General features: G+C 38.4%; 1 protein-coding gene and 1 long non-coding RNA gene across 2 annotated transcripts in view; both read right to left on the bottom strand.

Moving 5' to 3' along the window:
• LOC132405466 (uncharacterized) overlaps nt 1–19,593 on the bottom strand; it is an 87,372-nt gene that overhangs the window by 48,205 nt on the left and 19,574 nt on the right. The gene's annotated exons all lie outside the window — the stretch shown is intronic.
• LOC132405467 (uncharacterized) overlaps nt 2,031–19,593 on the bottom strand; it is a 35,609-nt gene continuing 18,046 nt past the window's right edge. The window contains exon 2 of the long non-coding RNA XR_009515881.1: nt 2,031–18,588. This is a non-coding gene — a long non-coding RNA (uncharacterized LOC132405467). The remainder of the gene's footprint in view (nt 18,589–19,593) is intronic.

Below are 19,593 nucleotides of genomic sequence, written 5' to 3'. Positions count from 1 at the left end.
ATGTTGCCTGCATTGGGGAGCATGCCTTATGGGAGTAGGTTGAGTGAACTCGGCCTTTTCTGCTTGAAGCGAAAGAGGATGAAAGTTGACCTGATAGAGGTGTATAAGGTGATGAGAGGCATTGATCATGTGGATAGTCAGAGACTTTCCCCCAGGGCTGAAATAGCTAGCATGAGAGGGCACAGTTTTAAGGTGCTTGGAAGTAGGTACAGAGGAGATGTCAGGGGTAAGTTTTTTACATAGAGCGTGGTGAGTGTATGGAATGGGCTGCTGGTGGTGGTGGTGGAGGCAGAAATGATTAAGTTTTTAAAGAGGCTCCTGGATGGCTACATGGAGCTTAGCAAAATAGAGGGCTATGGGCAAAGACTAGATAGTTATAAGGTAGGGACATGTTTGGCAGAGCTTTGTGAGCCAAAGGGCCTGTATTGTGTTGTATGCTTTCTATGTTTCTATAAAGCCTTGGTCAGATCACACTTGGAATATGGTGAGCAGTTTTAGGCTCTTTATCCAATAAAGGCATTGGAGAGGGTCCAGAGAAGGTTCACAAGAATGATCCTGGGAATGAAAGGGTTAACACGTGAACAGTGTTTTTAAATCTCTGGCCTGCACTCGCTGGAGTTTAGAAGAATGAAGAGGGATTTCATTTAAACCTATCAAATATCGAAAAGCCCATAGGGTATATATATTGAAAGATTGGTCATGGAGAGGATTTTTCCCTTTGTGGGGTGAGTCTGGAACCAGAGGACACACAACTTCAGAATACAAGCATGTCTTTTTAGAGCAGAGAAGAGGAGGAATTTCTTTAGCCAGACAGGTGGTGAATCTGTGGCGGTCATGGCCACAGAGAGCTATGGAAGTCAAGTCATTGGATATACTTAAAGCGGAGGTTGATGGCTTCTTGACTAGTAAAGGTGTCGAAGATTACAGGAGGAAGACAGGAGAGTGAGACGGAGAAGGATAATAAATCAGTCATGATGGAATGGTGCAACAGACCACGGACCAGATGGCCTAATTCTATAACTATGTCTTATGGCAAATGTTAGTAGGCTCTGCCTAAAATGATTCAGGCGGTATGGTTCAGGGCTCCTGTGACTTTAACTAGCAGGTAACGTTCTCTCCTTTGAGTCATATCTTGGCTTGAACCCAGAACTTTTAGTCGAGAATGCAAGCAATTGAGCTAATGGGCTGAATTTACTTGTTAATACACCCCATCTGTAGCCTTGAGACTTAAAACAGCAATTAGGAGAGTATGTTAGCAATTTTAAAAATTAATATTGTATTTTGTTCTGAGGTTTTCCAAGTGGTGTTCGTTAAGTTTTGCAATTGTATTTCTCAGCCTGATTTCCTACATAAAGATTATCCATGTGATTTCAATCATATATCAGAAAGACATTTAAAAAAAAAAGTGCATTGTAAAGGTTGAAAAAAAAGGGGAAGATACATTGGAAGTACATTTCATATTCCAAGCATATCTCAGTGTACTTTATAAGTACGTATTTTTTGAAACGTTTGTTATACAGAGAACTACACTTGTGTAATTGGTCAACTTGATGAGAAGTAATACAATTTATCACTACCTGGCGCTGGGGAGAATTTTGCTTCAGTCTACAAGAAACAATTCAAGCAGCTCCATATCTCCATCAATCTGATCAATGTTTATTTTAATAGCACTAGATTAGCTTCCCACTAAACCCACAATAATTGCAGATTGTTGTCTGAAGACATACATCAGAAACTGATGTAATTCATTTTAGTTCAACTGGAAAATTCCGTAAGATGAATTGCTTAGGAATTTCAAAATCACTCAAGGACAGGTAAAAAGTAATCTAATATAGTGGGGCTTAGAGGATCAGGGTGCTGCTCCAGATGTCAAAGGGAGTATCCACACTTCAGCTCTCTGGCTACAGTTGCACCGTTCTAGGACAATTGTGTTGTTTAAAGCTGCATGCATGTGTTCAGGTAACTTTCATTCCCTTGCCGGTAAGTTAGATTTCTGCAGGAAACAATAGCATTCACAAGGGACCCAGGTGTTAATATCCATAAAACATTTAATAAAAGCAACCACATGAGATTACTATTTGCACCCAATGAGAGAGAAGTTCGGCCACTGTGTATTTTCCATGTTGAGATATTTATTACATCTGCAGAGCTTTTCTTCATTTCTTTTTAACTTTCTAACATTACAGTCATGAACTACAGTAAAAACATTAGCTATATTTAGACACATGTTGAAAAGAAAGTGTTGAGTGGAAAAGAGGCTATCATATCTTTGACAGCTGAAGAGCCTCATAGTTAATCGTATATATTAAAATTGAAGTGAACAACCTAGGACTTGGATGCGCAGGTATCTAGCAATACCGGAACTACAATACTCCACCATTCACAATATTGCTTTAATGTTGTGATGTGCACTTTGCAATAAAAAAGCACGTTATTTGGCTAGAATGTGTTATGAGCAATGCTGAGGTTTGATGATCTGTGAATTTTGTGTTTGTAGTTGATGCAGCATTTCCATTTTAGGTAAAGAATGTCATTTTTATTCACATGAACTGGAAATAGATCTGTGGCTTCAGAAAGACCTGCTTATTTTTTAATGAAAATATGTGACTTTTTGGCTGACCCTCTAAAACACAATATATCTTTTATCATATGGGAATTAAACAACTCAAAATAATGAAGTCTAAAGAAAGAAATAACCTCTAAGAGGCCAGAGTGTGGGAAGTTATGTCTTCCCAAAATTTTCCCAGAGCTATTATTGCTTCATGTTAACTGGAAACAGGGTAAAGAGAGGTTCCTGGAAACTGCCTGTGCTTCGTTCTCACCCATGTGATAAGTAGAATGTGCATTCGTCTACTTTCTCAGCCTTTTTTTTATTTCTGTCAGTAACTAGTCAGCAGACTGTAAAACAAATCACCAACAAACAAGATGCTGGAGGAACTTAGTGGGTTAGGAATCATTTGAGGAGGAAAGTGGGCAGTTGATAGTTTGGGTCAGCACCCTTCATCCAGATTTGGATTTGGGCTGAGCTGAGCTCCTCCAGTATCTTGTTTGTTGTTTCAGATTCCAGCAATTGTCGTTCTTTTGTCTTTACTAAGAAACAAAATTAGCTACAAATATAATATCTGACTGAATCTTTGCCAGGTTGAATGATATGCTCAGTTTTAAAAAAGGAATCTCCATTCTATAAACAATTTACAATGTCAGTGATTATCGTGATTATTAAAGATACCATTCATTTTCTGGTTATGATGATGTAATATGTAAATTTTGTCATTTATCAAGTAAAGTTTAACTGGACAAATATCTAAATTCACAGGATACTTCAATTCACATACCACCTCAAAATCTTGTAAGTGTGCAGTTCTGTATAACAAACACAAATTTTGATGAAGTGGCTCAACCCAAAAAGTCAAATGTTAATCGTCTCCAAAGATGCTGTCTGAACTGCTGAGTTCCTTAAGGACCTTGCGTGTTTTGCTCTGGATTTCCAGCATCTGCAGAATTGTTTGTGTTTAGCAATTTTATATAACATAGCTTCATTTAGAATTTTTATATCAAGATTATTAGGTGGTGGGGTGGAGTTATGTCTCTACCAAAGGAGGTGTAAGACGCTCCTTCCCTCCACTAGCCCGCAGGTCATCTTTGGGCAAGGTGTAGCACCTACTTAGTCACCTGATCAGGGTCACATCAAGCCAGAGAGCAAGCAGGTTCTGAATGGTCGTATGAATAGCTGGTGTATATCCTGGTTAATGTAATTGGTGAAAATGTTCTGCATTAAGTGTTTGGAGTACAATAATTGAGTTGTTACAGCTTTTCTTTAACACGGTTTAATTTGTGAAAACCCAGTAGACACTGCCCAGAAGGAGGCAATGGCAAATCACTTCTACAGAAAGATTTGCCAATAATCTTGTTCATGGAAAGACCACGATCTCCCACATCAAACAACACGGCACATAATGGTGGTGATTATATCAGATTATATGTATTTCAAGTATTAGTCCACTAGGGATTGTAATTTTAATTAAATCTCCTATGCTTGGTGTCAGTTTGAACGATTCTAACTGCATTTACTCCATTTTTCAATGAAATAATATCAGTTGGCCTTGCCATTGAAATAGTGTAAACTTTTTTTTAATCCTAAAGGCTGCAAATCAATCATAGTTCACAAATATACATGAAAAATTTAGATAATAGATCATATTGTGCATGCTTTTTGATATACTGTATGTAATAACTGCTTTTGCTTATTAAAAATGAAAGTTATATGAATATGAAGTTTCAGGTCCAACTTAAAATGTGTTACATTCATTAGTTTTTAGAAAATATTGGTCCTAAAAAGTTCCAGGGAAGAGTATGCACATTAATCACAATATGAATTCTTAAACTGGTGAATTAGAAAACTTATCAAATTGTTCTTTGAGCTGCAAATTCTTGTGATATTACAATCACAGTCTGAGCAAACAAAAATATTGGCTTAAAACTGGGGTTCTAATTTGTCTAGCATCAAAAGCAATCTACATTATAAAATATTAAAATTACACTGTCATTTACAGACTCCTTCTGTAAATATAACTTGTTGTTATTTCCAAACAGAAAGCTGGCATTTGGAAACCACAGATTTGAATGCACATGGGCCGTACTATTCAGGAGAAAGCACTGTGCAGCTCTTGTTGCCTATTGTATGTTTAGTCAAACGATCTGCTCTCGATGCGTGCTCTGAAATTATGGGGAAGTCAGCTGCAAAAAGTAAACAAACCCTCCAGCCTATTACATCTTTTAACAGTGCAATATCCCAGAACACATCAAATTGTAAACAATGGATTGGTTCTTAATTTTGGTGAATCTAATGATGCACACCTTTTCTGATGTAGCATTTATGGAAAGGTGATATGCAAGACTTATTAATGCAAGTACTTTCACAATAATTGCTGATGCACATTTTGAATATGGGGCTTTGTAGGGTTTGAGCTGTGTTGAGCAGTAGATCCTACAATAGGTGAAGCTAATTCAATGCAGGGGAACCATTTGGGATATGTTCAAAGAATTATTTCAAATTCACATGCTAAAACACTTTTCTCAGGATGATCTTATTAGTTAAAGACATGTTACCTGTCTTCACAAAACCTTCAAAGTTATCAATTATACAAAAAATTTGATCAAATTGTGTGTCAGGAAGTTGGCAGTGTAGATGTACATTTACTTCACAAAATGGAAACTTACTTAATAGACTGAAAAATATGCTGTACTTAATATGAAATTAAATGAGTTGAAGCATACAGTGCCATCAGGCAGAAAATTCAACAACATTTGGCTTATTTTACATATCTCACAAATGCATTTGATTAGCTAAACTATTTTAACACATCCTTTACATTGAACGTTCAAAAAACAACTTTTTCTATGGACCCATAAGCTTCAAATGATGAGATTTTTGTTGTCTCTCTGCAACACAATGGAAGTAAAATTCCCCTAGTTGTGAAACGTGAAAATAAAATCAGCAATTGTTTAAGTAAATTGTACACAAACTTCTGAAAATACTTTTCAGAGAATGAACTGAAGCAGCTCTTCTGGGGTCAGACTGGAATGCAGTCACTTTTAGAAAGATGTCCGTCCCTTGGAGGGAATAGAAAACTAAATGTTGAAAATGTTGCCAGTGATTTTCCCTCAAAGTTGATTTCTGTCTTTACAAATTTTCAAGTATTCCATTTAACTTGTAGTATTTACCTTTAAAGTTGTGCCCAAAATACTGTTTTCTACTGAAAATATTCTTTGGGCCTTGGTTGAATCACAAAGTTATCAAATAAGTTCTTGTACAAAACAGGTTGAGAACCATGCTGATCAAGTTGGTCTCATATCCCTCTAAACCCCTCTTATCCAAATGTCTTTTAAATGTTGTTATTTATTTTAACCACTCCTCTAACAGTTTATTCCATATATGCACCACCCTCTGCATTTAAATCCCTTGTAAATCTTTAACCTCCCACCTTAAGGCAATGCACTCTGTCTCCTCCTCATGATTTTCTATACCTAGCCTGTCCAACCTCTCCTCATAACTCAAAACCTTGGGTTCTGGCAGTATCCTCTTAAATCTGAATCAAAATCCTCATAATACCTTCAATAGGTAAAACAACTGATTCATTTTATGTTATTTGCATTCCTTCTGGCTAATGTGTTACACATTTATCATTATTAACATTACTGTTGTAAGTTATTTGTATATGGAATTATTGTAGCATTTTAATCCTCTCAAATGAACTGCAATCTTCCTTTTTTTTAATAAAACTCCCTTCATTTTATTCAAACTAGTAAAAAAAAATTATTGTTACGTTTCTCAAGTTTTTTGTTATTTTTGACAACTATTTTTAAAATTATCAGACATCAGTCTTCCGCAAAACAATGATACTGTAGTTTTGCTTCATACATGTTAAGGCAATCATATCCCTACTTACAGTATCTATTCAGGCTTTTGCTTCTGTACTTCTAATAAGCTTTGCTTATTCAAAATTGAATATTGGAATCAAAAGCTTAGGCTAATCTGAGAAAGTAGAATCAAAGCTAGAATTTCAATTGTATTTACATAAATCCAACAATACATTTGGTTTTCCCTAACTCATTTATAAAAATAAGGTGAAATAATTCCTGGAAAAATTCTTAATAATTTTGCCCATGTCCATAAATATTAACAACTCTCCATAAATTTTGACCTTTGAAAGATTGTAGAAAGAAATCTCTAAAACTGGATGGAAGTATTTATTTTAAGCATCATTGAACAATTACTCTCCAAATCTATCCCCTATCAAGAAAGACTTAAAGCTCTCCGCTTCTTTGTCAAAAGAACCGACCAATTCCCTTCCCCCTCCTTGGTCTTGCAGAACTGGTCCTCACTCTCAACAATTTCTCCTTTGGCTCCTTCCACTTTCTCCAGACTCAGAGGGTCAAGCCATGGGAGTTTACGTGGTCCACAGCTATGCCTGCCTTTTTGTTGGCTACACAGAACTGTCCATGTTCCAAGCCTTCCCCGGTAATGCTCCCCAATTCTTCCTCCGCGACATTAACGACTGCCTTGGTGCTGCTTTATGCATCCACGCTGAGCTCATTGATTTCATCAACTTTGCCTCCAACTTCCACCCTGCCCTTAAATTGTTATAACTTCTGGCACCTCTCTCCCCTTTCTCAATTTGTCTCCATCTCTGGAGACAAACTGTCTACTAACATCTTTTATAAACTTACCGATTCCCAGGGCTACCTTAACTATACCTTTTCCCACCCTGTCTCCTCTAAAACTGCTATTTCCTTTTCTGAGTCTCTGGCACAGCTGTCCCCAGGAAGGTGCTTTCCTTTCCAGGGCATCAGGGATATTATTCTTTTTCTTCTTCAAAAAAAATGGGGTTCCCCTTCCTCCACCACATGCTTTACCTCCACCTTCTGGACATCCACACTCATCCTATCTTCTCTCTGCCTTAATAGTGATAGAGTTCCTCTTGTCTTCACTTACCACCCCATGAGCCTCTGCATTCAGCACATCATTCTCCGCAACTTCTGCCACCTTCAACAGTATCCTACCACCAAACATATCTACACACCTTTAACCACCCCCACCCAGCTCTCCGCTTTCTTCAGGGCTCGCTCCCTCTCTGATTCCCTTGTCCAGTTGTCCTTCCTGGCACTTAGCCCAGCAAGTGGCCAAAGTGCCATGGATTGCCCATTCATCTCCTCCTGCACCTCCATTCAAGGCTCCAAACAGTCCTCCCAAGTGAGGCAACAAGTCACCTGCTAATCCGCAGAAGTTGTCTATTGTATTCGGTGCTACCGATGCAGCCACTCCTACACTGCTGAAACCTGTTGTGAACTGGGAGAACACTTCATCAAGCACCTCCACGCTCAAGCACCAGAAATGGAAAGTGGGAATCAACATTTTAATTCCAATTCCCATTCCTGTTCCGACATGTCAGTTGATGGCTTCCTCTTGTGCCAATAATGAGGCTACCTTCAGTGTGGAGGAGCGCCACTTTCCATTCCGTCTGGGTAGCCTCCAACCTGATGGCCCGAGTATCGATTTCTCCTTCTGATAAAATAATTTTCCCCTCCCCTTTGCCTCTTCTAATACCCACTCTGGCCTCTTACTACTTCTCATCTGCCAACCTCCCCCCCCACCACTTTCTGCAATGGTCCACTCTCCACTCCTATCAGATTCCTTCATCTCCAGGCCTCTACCTCTCCCACCCACCTGGCTTTACCTATCTCCTTCTAGCTACCCTCCTTGCTCTCCTGCCGTCTTTTTATCCTGGCATCTTCCCCTTTCCTTTTCAGTCCCAAAGAAAAGTTTTGGCTTAAAATGTCAACTGTTTGTTCATTTCCATAGACGCTGCCTGACCTGCTGAGTTCCTCCAGCATTTCGTGTGCGTGCTTTGGATTTCCAGCATCTGCAGAATTTCTTGTGATTACAATTAATTGGTCTTTATAGGAAGCTAAATTTATTAAAAAATTCCACTGACTAGTACTTGTTCTTGAAAGGCAAATCAAAAAAAGCAAGGATGTTTGAAGTTGTTCTAATCAGACCTCCACTACATCAGTGGCATTCTAAAACTAGGTTAGCTTCACCTTATCAAAATTAACAAGGTCCATTTAAACTGGACCACATTCTATTGCTGTTATTGGATGGAAGGATAATCTTGCACTATAAAGAGTGCTCAACTATTCTCTATTAACCATTTATGATGAGAGGTGTAATCATGCTTCTTGCTTAGCTAATAGGTCTGACAATGTCAATATTTCAGTCAGCGGCTGACCCTGAGCTTTGTGTTTAATTGACCTTTTTGACAAGGAAACTACTGATTGCACTATCTGGTCACAAGTTTAACCACTCATCTACAACCTCGAGAACTTAGTGCCACTTTTATCCTGCAATGACAGCAAATGCCGAGAGTTTTGTCACCATTGCTATTGGAAAATCTGGGCCAAAGAAGTTCAGGTCTGGGATGCCTGGCAGTACTCAGAATCAGAATCAGGATTATTATCACCAGCATGTTTCATGAAATTTGTTATTGAGGAATCGAACATACAAACTTATGAATTGATAAACTAGGAACAAGAGTGGGCACGCAATCCCTCAAGCATGACCTGCAATTCATAAGGTCATAGCCAACTAGATTGTGATTTCAATTCCACATTTCTGCATACTTGGTAACATTTGACTACTTCAAAAAAACTGTCCACTCCATTTCCTTTAAGAAAGAGATTGGTATTCCTTTTGAACTCCATAATAAAATATCTGATATAAATGGCCGTTTTATTATTGTTTCTGGCAAACTATATAACACTAAAGTTGCACTAGCAAGCCTGTATGCCCCCAACTTTGACGATGTTAATTTTTTTGAACGGATTTTTTCCTCACTACCAGACTTAAACTCATACTCTCTTATACTGGGTGGTGACTTTAATTGTTGGTTAGATCCCAATTTGGATCGATCGTCCTCTGTTACTAGACCACCTACTAAATCTGCCTTAGCTATCCAATCGTTTCTCTCTAATTATGGTATCTCTGATATATGGCGTTTCCTCCATCCTACAGAGAGAGATTATTCTTTTTTCTCACATGTTCACCATACCTTCACTAGAACTGATTATTTCTTACTCGATAACCAACTTATTCCATTTGCCCACTCTTGTGACTATCAGAGTATACTGATCTCTGACCATGCCCCAATTACTCTCTCTCTGAATTTGCCTGGTCTCCCTCAGAGGAATAAACACTGGCGGTTTGATTCAACTTTACTATCGGATGATGATTTTTAAAAATTTATTAAGGATCAGATAACCTTTTATTTTAACACTAATACATCACCTGAAGTGCCATCCCAGATTGTCTGGGATGCCATGAAAGCATATCTGAGGGGGCAAATAATCTCTTACACAGCAAATCTCAACAGAAGATCCCGTGCAGATCGATTAGACCTCATTAACCAGATTAAAGAATTGGATCAAATATATGCCCAAACTAAGAACCCTGAATTATACAAGAAGCGTGTTGAACTCCAAACTAAATTTAACCTTCTGTCCACTCAACCTGTCAAATGCCAACTTCTCGAAAGCAAGAGTCGCTTTTACATTCATGGGGATAAGTCTGGTAAATTCCTAGCCAATCAGCTGAGGCGTTCCAAAGCCAAACAACATATTACAAAGATCCGGAAGGAGAACAGAGACTTTACATCAGATCATTTAGAAATTAATGATGCATTTAAACATTTTTATTCTCGGCTTTATTCCTCTGAATCTCTGAATGACAATATCTCTGTTGATCAATTTTTTACAGAATCTGAATATCCCCTCACTTGCATCTGATTTCAAAGCCAAACTCAATGCGCCTATGTCATTAGAAGAAATATTCACTGCAATTTCTGCAGTGTCCTCAGGGAAATCTCCTGGACCTGATGGGTTCCCTGTAGAATTTTATAAATCATTCTCTTCTCTTCTTTCTCCTCAGTTACTTTCAGTATTATCTGACATTACGGCAAATTGCCACCCTCTTTCAGTGAGGCATCTATTATTCTTCTTTTAAAAAAGGGCAAAAAGACCCAACAGAGTGTTCCTCGTATAGGCTGATCTCTCTGCTCAATGTTGATGTAAAGATCTTAGCTAAAGTTTTGGCTCATAGATTAGAAACCGTCATTCCCTCCATTATCTCTGATGACCAAACAGGCTTTATTAAAAACCGTTTCCCTTTTTTTAACATTCAGCATTTATTTAGTATCTTATACTCACCTCCAACTGGGATTCCTGAATGTGTTATTTCCCTCGATGCAGAGAAAGCATTTGATCATATCGAGTGGAACTACCTTTTTGCAGTTTTAGAAAACTTTGACCTTGGCCAAAGTTTCATCTCTTGGATCCAATTGCTGTACCTGTGTCCTACTGCCTCTGTTTTAACCAATTTTCTGAAATCCCAAGTATTTAATCTCAAACGTGGCACCCGCCAGGGATGCCCCTTAAGTCCCTTTCTCTTTGATTTGGCTATGGAACCTCTGGCAGTAGCATTTTGAAACTGCCCTGAATTGACTGGGATTTGGAGAGTGAGTGTTGAGCATAAAGTTTCTCTCTATGCTGATGACTTATTATGCTTTCTCTCAAATCCGTCTACATCCTTACCTCTAATGTTTTTACTTCTTGACCAGTTTAGCCAGATCTCTGGCTATAAACTTAATTTACATAAGAGTGAACTTCTCCCAATTAATAAAGAAGCACAAGAACTAACATTTCATGATCTCCCTTTTAAAGTAGTCCATAATCAATTTACTTATCTTGGAATTACAGTCACAAGGAAGTTTAAAGATCTCTTTCGTGAAAACTTTGCCAATCTTTCATATGCTATAAAACAGAGTCTGGTACAATGGTCACCTCTATCTATGTCTCTGGTCGGTCGTATTATTGTTGTTAAAATGTATGTTCTCCCCAAATTTTTATACCTATTTCAATCTATCCCAATTTTTATTCCTAAATCTTTTTTTGATTCCTTAGACTCTATTATTTTGTCATATCTGTGGCAGAATAAGCGCTCTAGAATTAATAAAATCCATCTCCAAAAATCTAAAAAAGAGGGTGGCATGGCTTTACCTAACTTTCGTTTATATTATTGGGCAGCTAATATACGTTGTGCTACCTTCTGGTCAACCCGGCCAACCCGAGTGCCCTAACTGGGTGGCGATGGAGCTGAGCTCCACTAAAGAATTATCTATCTCTGCACTTCTTGGCTCTGCACTCCCTAGTAGTCTGCCCAGATCAATAGCTAATCCTCTTTTTAGACACACTTTGCGTATATGGGCTCAGATCAGGAAATGCTATGGTTTCCAGGGGTTTTCCATTTCCAGCCCTATTGCTCATAATCACCTTTTTTTACCTACTACATACGATTCAGCATTCCAGGTTTGGTATAGGAAGGGCATTAGACATTTTGAAGATCTTTTCATTGATAATCGCTTCGCTTCTTTTCAGCAGCTCTCTGTTAAGTTCAATCTGCCCAATGCTCATTTTTTCAGATATCTCCAAATCTGACACTTTATTGCTCCTTTAATTCCTAACTTCCCTGAAATGCCTGCGAAAAATGCTATGGACCTATTTCTTTCCATGAATCCACTAGGTAAAGGCTTAATATCAATCATCCGAGATAAACTGGCGGCCTTACGATGGGCCCCCATGGATAAAATCAAAATGGCCTGGGAGCAGGATTTAAATATCTCCTTATCTGAGGAGAGCTGGGATTCAGTTCTCAAATCGGTTAACTCAACCTCTCTTTGTGCTCGCCACTGCCTTTTACAGTTTAAGATTGTTCATAGAGCCCATATGTCTAAATCTAAACTATCTCGATTCTACCCTAGCGTTAGTCCGCTCTGTGATAAATGCAAGAGGGGCTTGGCCTCTCTCATCCATATGTACTGGTTCTGTCCTAGCTTGGAGAAATTCTGGAAAGATGTCTTCACTACGTTATCGTGTGTTCTGAATCAGCACCTAGAACCAAACCCCTTAATTGCTGTTCGGTTTTTGGGGCGAGACAGATTTATGTCTGGGTCCGACCAAGTGCCGAATATTATCCTTTGCCTCTCTCCTGGCTCGATGCTTGATCCTCCTCAGATGGAGAGATGCTGCCCGCCCACTCATGCTCAATGGCTTAACGACATCATGGCCTGTTTGGACCTCGAAAAAATTCATTATTCAGTTCTCAATTCAGATCTAAAGTTCCATAAGGTCTGGGGACCTTTTATCGAGTACTTTCATAACCTTCCTCTTGACTAGGGTTTTTTTTTCTTTTTGGTCCCTTGCTTTCAGCTCCTTTTTTTTTCTGGTAGAAGGCATTATTATCCTCTGTTGCTGAGTGTATTCACAGTCTGGGAGCTTGGCTGTCCTGACTTATTCTCTCTATATTGTGTTGTGGTTGGTCTGGAGTTGTTGTTGTTTTTTCTTGTGTTGTGGGGCTTGGGGAGGACACTAAGCTTACGTCTTTAATTTAGGTGCTTTTTTTTTGCTTAATTCTCTTCCTTTGTAGAATATTGTTATTGTATGCTTAATTTTGCACTGTTTTAATGTTCCTCATTGGGATTTGGGGTTTTTAATTTGTAAAATGTTTTGAAAACTAATAAAAAAAAAAGAAAGAAAGAAAGAAAGAAAGAGATTGGAACATTGACCACTCCAATCTCTGCCTTAAATAGACAACCCCTTGTTTGTTCCACCGGTCAGGTTTCAGTTAAGACTCCTTTCACTTTCTAAACTCCAGCAGACAGACACCTTTACAAACTTTGCCTGTCCAATCTACCTCAAAAATGAACCTGCCCATTCCAGATATTGAGCTAATAAATCTTTTTCTGATTTGCTTCCAATACCTTAGCAAGTATTCTTAAATAAGGAGAAAAGAGTTCACAGTTCTCCATATGCAGCTTCACAAACGTCTTAGATAGCTGCAGCATTTATTTCCCTGGATTTAATTCAATTCCTCTCATAGTAGACTCCTACTGTTAACTGCAACCTAAATCTTCAAATCACTTTCAGCAAGAAAGATACAGATATTAGGTAATAATACAATTTCAGCTATCTTCACAATGGGCAAACAATTCACTTGAGATAGACTAGTTAGGTCCTGTAATGTTTTTCAAAGAATTTTCTGTTGATTGCAATTGGCATATCACATTTGCGAGCTCCGCACTGGGTTCCGAAATTTACATGTGGATACCTTATCTAATTTGCAATCTCAGTATATCTCTCAGTAGTGCCATTATTGAACATGGCTCAGATATACAGATAGGCAAATTCTAATTGGTTTGCATACTACTAAAGATTAAACTTCAGTTCAAAATTTCAAATAAGATGTCCACGAAATGGCTGGTCAATCACTCTGGCCAATTGGTCACCACCAGTCACATTCTTCCTCCAGATTAAACAGATCATGCATCTCCCTGAGCATAAACCTACCAAAGTACTCACTGCTAAAATAGCATTAATTAGGGCAAAACCAAGATACTGATCCAGGCAATGATAAAGTGCCCTTAACAGTGTAGAATTTATGCTAATGAGATGTGGAAACATTTAAGTTCAAGTGAAGATGCCTGTCAGGTCAATACTATCACGGATAATCCCCAAAATACTAAAGTAGCCTGTGAGGATGAAGAACACGTGGTAAAATCTGACCTAACCACTGAAAACAATGGAAGTGTTCTTGGAAATCATTGATAACTTTTGTTTCTGACACTGTGTTTCAATGTAACTTTACTCTTTGTGTGATGGTATTGTGTTTGCTGACCTCGAAGTTCTGATTCAAACAAAGACCTTCAGCCCTATTGGAGGATATAGATAGCCACAGATACCCTGACTAAAAGGAGATTATACTGTAACTACCCAATCTTCAAAGACTAGTTCACTTCCCAGTTTATACTCCATAGCAATTTTAGCTGCTAGTACCAACTATTTGAGTAATGGGTCTCCCCTCCCTATCAAAGAGGAGATACTTCCAGCTAACAAAGGCATTTAAACACAGTTCATTTATTTTTAGTGATACATGTTTAAAAACAGACATAATCCTTAAAACAGATATAAAACTCAGAGGTTTTCTTATGAAATTCTTAGAAATTACAACATTTCTAAAACTGAAGGGTACAGTTCCTGTAAGCTAAAAAGACATATCCGTATGTCACAAATGAACCAGTCACCTGTCACAGAAATTGAAAGCAGAGGAATGGATTTAGTTCTCCCCGTACTTCTGTCATTCTTCTTGATGTTCCTGGACTATTTCTAAAAAGCCTGGACTGAACTTTACAGTTATACTGTTTCTCTGTCACTTGGGTGAGTTCACACACATGCGATATTTTTTCAGATGCCTTTTAACACAAATGGTCTAAAATGCTGTGAAGCTGACTCCCTGTGTACACAATTCTTCCAACTATTAACAGATTAGCTATTTGATGTGCTAAATGGTAATATTAATTTGGTCTATAAGTTTCCTTAAACTAAATAACCCAGCCAGTGTTGTCTAGTCTGAAACTAGCCAAATTAAATAATTTAAATGACTTTTCTTTTTGGAGCGTAGAAGAATGAGAGGGGACTTGATAGAGGTCTACAAGATTAGATAGGGTGTATAGTCAGTACATGTTTCCCAGGGCACCAATAGCAAACACCAGGGGGCAGATGTACAAAATTAAGGGAGGGAAGTTTAGGGGAGACATCAGGGGTAAGTTTTTTCTTTAACACAGAGGGTTGTGAGTGCCTGGAATGACTTGCCACAGATGGTGGTGGAGGCTAAAACATTAGGGGTATTTAAGAGCCTCTTGGACAGGCACATGGATGAAAGAAAAATGGAAGGTTATGGGGTAGTGTGTGTTTAGTTTTTTTTGAGGATTATATGGGTCAGCACAACATGGAGGGCTGAAGGGCCTGTACTGTGCTGTAGTGTTCTATGGTTCATTGTCTTACAATGCACCTCTTAAGCAGTAAGCCCAAGTGCGGTGGGCTCGCAAGTCTGCTCTATAGGAAGTGCTTGTTTACAAAGCTGTTCTTTTAATTTCAAACTGATTACTGCTTGCTATTTACAGTAAGCACTGAAGACTGGCTCCTGTTTAGGACAAGAAGCTAAACAAAAAATGTTGCTCAGCAGTTTAGAGGTTTAACTTAAAAACAACGCTTTGTTCTCTAGAACACAGAACACTTCTATTAAATTTGGGATAGAGTTGAACTGCACATGGACACAAAGCATTCCCCAATCTGTTTGATGGCTACAGTGTCATTTTAAGATAAACCAGTGTTTTTGCAGCAGTTCTTTCATAACCACAAACATGCTAAAGAAGAAAAACAAACCAACAAATGAAGTGTCGCCTAATCTAAAAATAAGCTTGAACAGTATGACCATCAGAAATTAATATGAAGCAAATAGGTTCAGTTGACAGATTCTGATAAACCCATGTTAACAGCTGTGAATAGATTTAGAATGACATCTTGCAAGTATAACAGCTTTACTGATAGCTGTGAAGGTTATTACAACCAATCTATCTACAAAATTGCACTGTGCATGTGAATGACCTTACTATGTTTATTTCTTTTATGAGAGCTGTGATGAAAAGTTGAGATTTTTCAAAGAGGAAGCTCATTGATTGCATTTACAATCTTCCCTTGTAATAAAATGATAGAGAAAATTTTAATCCTGAATTATAAGAAGCGTTTTTTAAAATTGTTGTGACACCACTCAAGCAGCTGATAGTGTTGCTTCAAGGCAGCGGTATCCATCATTAAGGACAGTAGCCATTCTGGACATGCTCTCTTCTCATTACTATTGTCAGACAGGAGCCTAAAGATGTCCACTCAACATTTTAGGAACAGCTTCTTCCCTTCAGCTATCAGATTACTGAATGGTCCATAATCCCATGATCCCAACCTCACTATTTTCCTCTCTTTTAGCATTTTTTATTTATATGCATTTCTTATTGTGAAAGTCATTTTTATGCAGTGCACTGTATTGCTGCCATAAAACAAATTTCACAAGGTACGTCAGTTATAATAAACTTATTCTGATTCTTTTACACCTCCTTGCAGCTATCTGAAATTCAGCCAACAGCAGTGTCACCTGTGAATTCATAGATAACGTTTGAGCTGTGCCTAGCCGCACAGTCATGAATGTACAGAGCAGTGGGCTAGGCATGCATCTTTGAGACACCCCTGTGCTGGATTGTCAGTGAAGATTGAAGCAATCACAAAGAAGGTATGCCAGTGGTTATATTTCACTAGGAGTTTGAGGAGATTTAGAATGTCACAAAAGACTGGCAATTTTCTGCAGAGGCACCGTGGAGAGCATTCTGACTGGCTGCATCACAGCCGGGTACAGAGCTTCAAAAGCACAGGATCACAAGAGGCAGTGACTCAAGAATGTGGCATCCATCATTAAATACCCTCATCATCCAGGACATGTCCTCTTCACCATTGGGGAGGAGAACAGGGGGCTGTAGACTCACGCTCAGTATTTTAAAAATAACTTCTTCCCCTCCACCAACAGATTTCTGAATAGTCCATGAACTCATGAACACTATCTAATTAATTAATCTTTTTGAATTATTTAACTTTGTAACCAACAGTGATTTTTGTCTTGCCCTTTACTGCTGTACAACACATTTCACAACATACTTCTGTGATAATAAACTTGATTCGGATTCTGATACTTCATGGTTGTCAAGGTGCCGAAAGACAATGCTGTAGAATAACACTATATTAGATATTTACACACCAATCAATTATGTCAGGGGTCAGATGCTTTTCTCAGCTCCATAATCACTACTAATCTAACCTTATAGAATTCCACCCATTCCAGAGATTCCACTGAGATTCCAGAACATCACTATGTGGTACAACTGGCTTCCACTTGCACCTCATGAATTCAAATCCCCAAATCAATCTGAGAGGTTCTTTGGGAATCACATCCAGCCCAAAATTTCCTGCGAAAATTAATGAATTGCATGAGAAGACTGAACAGGCATCCATAGCTCATGAAAATCTTTCAGATGAAGCCTAAGCTGTGAGTCAGTTCTCCTGCTAGCAAAAGTAATGATCATTTTCAGACTGGAGCAGGAATTAAATCCAATTTCATCATCATTTCTGACTTTCACCAATAAAATGTGTCGGCAATGCTAATGACGAAGAGACTTCTTGGACTAGGAGTGCATTCAGTTTCAATTGCCACCTGACAGCTAAAACAGATTCAGCCAGGATACTGTGATACTTAAACAAACCAATATTACCTGTATGAAATCTGTCTCCACTCACTGACTTCTTCCAATGAAACAAAACACTTGCTTTTAACAGCCAGCCATCACACTGATCTCAAGCCTCAGCATCCAAAAATAACCAATTTCTTATGCTAATCCAAGAGAATCAATGACAAGCAAATTCCTGCATTAAATATTCTACTTTCAGAACTGCTCGTTTCTCACACACACGTGCCTTACAACCACATAGGATTTTCTCCACTCTACCCTATGCGCCAACAAGATTATTTTTGACTGAAAAGTCAACAGCAGCTGCAATATATGATCAGACTCTTGGGATGAAAATGGGTATTCTCTCTTGCCTCAGTCTTTGGATAAAAAGGGACAGCCCTACTCTGTTATGAACATACTTCTTTCAGTAATCAATATTATGCATAACTGCCAGAAGCGGAAGGTGTCCATGCCAACTATTTCTTGAGGAATTATGTTCTGCTTACAATGGTGACAAATAAAAAGTTCTGACATAATCAAGACATCACCATATCCTTCAGTGACTCTGTACAGGGTTTGTGTGATGTGATTTCTCTACATAAAGATGGATAGACTTGCTCAGAAGTTTTGGAATATAAGTTCATTAGATTGATTTATGTATGCCCTATAAAGGCAAGATTGTCCATGTTTACAAAGTCTGTTAGAATATACGGTGATCAAATAGTACTGAGAATCAGATTCCTCAGTTCGGAGAATATGAGCTACAGCACAATCTCCGGATAATGGGTCAACCAATTAGAATTGAGATGGAAGGAATTTTCTTTACTCAGAGGACTGTCAATCTGCTCTTCCACTGGCCCGACTCTTGATCCTGGAAGAAAAACATACCATTAACCTTGGCTTGCTGGAGCAATATTTTGGCTTAATAAGCAGTGTTAGAGTCATAGAGAAGTAAATTACAGAAACAGGCCCATCAATCCATCTAGACTGTGCTGAACCATTTATATTGCCTAATCCCATTGAACTGTACCGGGGCTATAGCCCTCCATACCCCTATTTTCCATGTACCACTTGTGCTGGCAGCTCATCCTACACTCGTGTCCCTTTTAGTAAAGTTTCCTCTCATGTTCCCCTTAAACTTTTCAACTTTCTCCCTTAACCTTTGACCTCTAGTTGCAGTCCCAACCACTTCAGTGGGAGGAAAACCACTATACCCCAGTGTTTTTATATTTGACCAATTCGTATAGTTTCTCCTCCAGTGCTCTGTAATTCCCTGGCATCATTGTTTTCTCTGCAGGAGACATACATTAGGTTCATTGACTGCTGCAGTTGTAGAGATCTTGCAGTTATAGGATTTGTAGAATAGAAAGCATTACCAGGTAAATCTATGAAGAAAATTTTAAGTGAATAAATGTGCTTCACACAATATGAAACAATTATTATTCCCCCAACTAGATTGACTTTGGAGTAAGAAACAAAAGTGCCACAGAACATCGCCGTGCTCACTATATGATTAGCTGTAAGTTTCTATACTTTGGGAGGCTGCTCTGCTCTGTGATTCAGCTGACTGTATTCTGGCAGGATCCATGCATTAGGGTTAGGTTTAGGTTTGACTGTAAGGTCAATGAAGTTATTACATTCCACTCTGATAAGGGCATCAGCGTGAAACATGAATTTTGTTTATTTCTCCACAAATTCAGTCAATCTTCTCGGTATTTCCAGTATTTTGTTTTTATCTGAAAGTATATTTTTGCACTTTTCTTCTCATACTGACCATGCATTACATCCAATGAAGGACTTCGAATGAATTGTGAATTGCAGTTATTATCCCAATCATAGAGGCAAGTGCAAAATTACAGTTTAAAACAAAGAACAT

The sequence above is a fragment of the Hypanus sabinus genome, chromosome 15 (genome assembly GCF_030144855.1).
Source record: "Hypanus sabinus isolate sHypSab1 chromosome 15, sHypSab1.hap1, whole genome shotgun sequence".
Taxonomy (NCBI): domain Eukaryota; kingdom Metazoa; phylum Chordata; class Chondrichthyes; order Myliobatiformes; family Dasyatidae; genus Hypanus; species Hypanus sabinus.
This window is presented reverse-complemented; position numbering and strand designations above follow the sequence as displayed.